This window comes from Hoplias malabaricus, chromosome 2 (genome assembly GCF_029633855.1).
Source record: "Hoplias malabaricus isolate fHopMal1 chromosome 2, fHopMal1.hap1, whole genome shotgun sequence".
In the NCBI taxonomy this organism is placed as follows: Eukaryota; Metazoa; Chordata; class Actinopteri; order Characiformes; family Erythrinidae; genus Hoplias; species Hoplias malabaricus.
In genome coordinates this window covers 23320683-23324598 of record NC_089801.1, presented here as the reverse complement: position 1 = coordinate 23324598, position 3916 = coordinate 23320683, and positions in this window count along the sequence as shown.

The following is a 3916-nucleotide window of genomic DNA, read 5'->3' as shown; positions in this document are numbered from 1 at the left end:
TGATATTTGAAGAATTTATTCGTTGAAACATTACACTTGTTGCTTACATACAGTAATATACAAATAGAACCACGGAATCAGTGGCAACAGTCAGTGCACGCTGGAACAAACCAACAGCTAATAAATATTGAGTTATTAATCTGAATTATGAACAACCCTCATCTTCCTTAATACATTAACCTCCTGTCTTGTGTCCTGCTGATGCCACCACAGTGTTTGGTCCTCAGCATATGATCTTGTCCTGTTTAATGTGTCCTACTTTTCACTCCTATTCTGATTGATTTTCTTTCCTCCTGTGACTCAGGTTCCCTCATCTTACACCCATCAAGGCTTTCATCCCTCTCTTTTCTCCTCACTCCCTCCATCTTTCCTGTTGCCCCACTTCTAAGCAGTGATGCTACTGTTTTTACTTCTGTTTTCTGCAGTGATCATTTTAAGCACAAGTTGTGAGGATTCTGGAGTTCTGTCCTAAATAACACCGCCCCTGAGCTGTACGCATTTTACTCAATTCAGCAGGGAACAGCTCTTTTCTTGTAAGGAGGTTTTTTCCTTGCATCATACAGGGGTCCCTGGGGCTCTCTGAAATGGGAGGAAAAGTCAGTTTTGGCACAGACTGATCGCTAAAAGTTGCAGGCCCAGTGCAGCAGAAAAAATGGAAAGATGCACAATGCATGGAAAAACAAATACTGAGCTTTTAAATTCCTTTGGAATATTTCTAATGTTTGTGTAAAATTTAAGCCTGACATGTGATGGTGGGGGAGGAGTAATCTTTCATACTTCAAGGCATATTGCAAGCTCATGTCTACAGCAGCAGTACCACAAAAAACCGCTAGAAGCAGCTGAGAGTCAGCTTGTGTATGAGAAAACCCTTAAACCTGCACGTGTTCTTCTTTGGCCCTGTCTCAGCTCTTTCCCTAAGCACTAACGTTAATCCTAAGCCTAGCTCATACCCCTTTAAATATAGAAGTTAACAACATTAAGGCTATACAGTACTTTATTCCCAACAGCATTGTCATTTACATGACTCTGGGGGCAGCCATGGCCTTGAGGTTAGAGAAGCGAGCTTGACTGACCGGCAAGAGAAAAATCAATCATGGCTGAAGTACCTTTGAGCAAGGCACCTGACCTTCAAACTGCTCCCGGGCACTGAGGTGGTCTGCAGCCCCCTGTTCCAGTTGTGTGTGTGTGTTCACTGCCCCTAGTGTTTGTGGAGAGTTGGATACTACTGTGCGTTTGTGTGTTCACTTTTTATTTTGAAGGGATATCTCCAGCAAGGCTTTACAGAAGTTTCTTCATTAAGTTCTTTATAATTCTTTCCATTAAAATATTTATTATAGTATGATGTAAATAATTTAGAATGTAAAAATTCATTATGGTTAAAGGATTTGTCAAATGTTAATTTGAGAGTGGCACGGTGACGCAGCAGGTAGGTAGTCACACAGCTCCAGGGACTTGGAGGTTGTGGGTTCGATTCTCGCTCCAGGTGACTGTCTGTGAGGAGTGTGGTGTGTTCTCCCTGTGTCTGCGTGGGTTTCCTCCGGGTGACTGTCTGTGAGGAGTGTGGTGTGTTCTCCCTGTGTTTGCGTGGGTTTCCTCCGGGTGACTGTCTGTGAGGAGTGTGGTGTGTTCTCCCTGTGTCTGCGTGGGTCTCCTCCGGGTGACTGTCTGTGAGGAGTGTGGTGTGTTTTTCCTGTGTCTGTGTGGGTTTCCTCCGGGTGACTGTCTGTGAAGAGTATGGTGTGTTCTCCCTGTGTCTGCATGGGTTTCCTCCGGGTGACTGTCTGTGAGGAGTTTGGTGTGTTCTCCCTGTGTCTGCGTGGGTTTCCTCCGGGTGACTGTCTGTGAGGAGTGTGGTGTGTTCTCCCTGTGTCTGCGTGGGTTTCCTCCGGGTGACTGTCTGTGAGGAGTGTGGTGTGTTCTCCCTGTGTCTGCATGGGTTTCCTCCGAGTGACTGTGAGGAGTGTGGTGTGTTCTCCCTGTGTCTGCATGGGTTTCCTCCAGGTGACTGTCTGTGAGGAGTGTGGTGTGTTCTCCCTGTGTCTGCATGGGTTTCCTCCGGGTGCTCCGGTTTCCTCCCACAGTCCAAAAACACATGTTGGTTGGTGGATTGACGACTCAAAAGTGTCCGTAGTTGTGAGTGTGTGAGTGAATGTGTGAGTGTGTGTTGCCTTGTGAAGGACCGGTGCCCCCTCCAGACCCAGACTGACCCTGAACTGGATAAGCACTTACAGAAAATGAATGTTAATTTTATCCCTGTATGTCACTGCCACCATCGTTCAGAGCTGAAATGCTTTATCTTGCCATAAATAAGACCAGTCAAGTTGAACATTGCTGAATAAATGGGAAAGTGCAGGTCCATATTTAAAAAAAACCTGTTGTGTCCAAGGAGATGTCACCGAAACTCATTTTATCCACAAATAACCTACTTTTGCCTTTGAAATTGTATGTGACACAAAGTACAGAATGTGAGAAGTGTGTGTGTGTGTGCGTGCGTGTGTGTGTGTATACAGAAAAGCGGCACATCTGCTCTGTGCTTCTGCTGGTCTGTCTCATGACTGGCCATACTCACTCACTCACTCACTCACTCACTCACTCACTCATGCACATTTGGAAACTGCACCACAAGAGGTTACTGGTCAGTTTTCTGCATGAAAGAGACAGTCCTTGTCCTCTTCATTAGTGATTTGCATGATGCATACCTGAAATCAATGAAATAATATATTTTTGGTTAATAATGTATAATATTTTACTTTAAAACTCTACGCTCCACTGTTTGCTTAAAGGTATCAGCTATTTTAAGGTGCTTGGGGGTTAAGGCTAATGTCAATATCAAGTGTGGCTAAGGGTAGAGGGGCTGTGGAGCAGCGGAGCTGGGTTTTCTGGAGTGATGTAGTGATGGAGTGGAGTAATGTAGGTCCATCCAATCCTTCTGGGTCCAAAACTAATGATGCAACACCAGAACCTCACCCAGATAAGGTCCTTGTGGCAGGATGCCATCAAGTCCTAACTGCAATGTTCCAGTATGTTTAAAGTGAAGACAGAAGATAGATTCTGGATCTTAGAACATTTGTTATTCATCAGATACAGAGCTAAAAAAGGGCCAAGTACTGATGAAGTGATTAAAACACATGGGAAAATACCATCAGTAGTGACATACACGGCAACATGACTGTGTCCAGCTTGGTGTAAAAGTAAACAACTCAAGTTACAAACGAGTTTCTGTGGTAATTCAAACAGTGAATAAAAACTTACAGACAAGTTCAACTTCAGCCACGTGCAAACAACAGTCATGTTTTCTTCCCCAAATATACCATTCCATGCGGAGCTTCTGAATGTAAATAAACCAGAGAGAACTGTGTTTTCCCACAGTCATAGACATTCCCTTTAATAGACATAAAGGGGACATATACAACCCCTTTTCCACAAGGGAATACAGCTTTGTGATTAAATTAAAATGTGAATTGCTTTGTTCAAAATACCACAAGCAGTGAGTCTAATGCCTACATGAATTGGTTTGTGCTCATTTCCAAAAACTGTGGATTCCTTCCTTGTGCCATATTCTGTTTTCTACTTCTCGTTCTATTCCCATCTTCCTTTCATTCCTTCCATCTATTCTTCCACTCTCATTCATTATGTAACCCGCTGTCTGGCAGCATGTGCTTGTGGAAAACAAGTTGAGAGAGATAAAGAGAGAGAGAGAGAGAGAGAGAGAGAGAGAGAGAGAGAGAGAGAGGCCAAAGCCACTTAGGCTGAGCAGAACTATGGGGAAACCCTCAACATTCAGCTGAGAATTGCTGCTGTCCCACTGCTGCCTGTTTAAAACTCCCACCCACTCCGGCGCCCACCATTTCCCCGCCCCAGCCCAATGGAATTGTGGGAAAGAAGGAGTGAGGTGGACGGACAGGGAGGTGCCGCA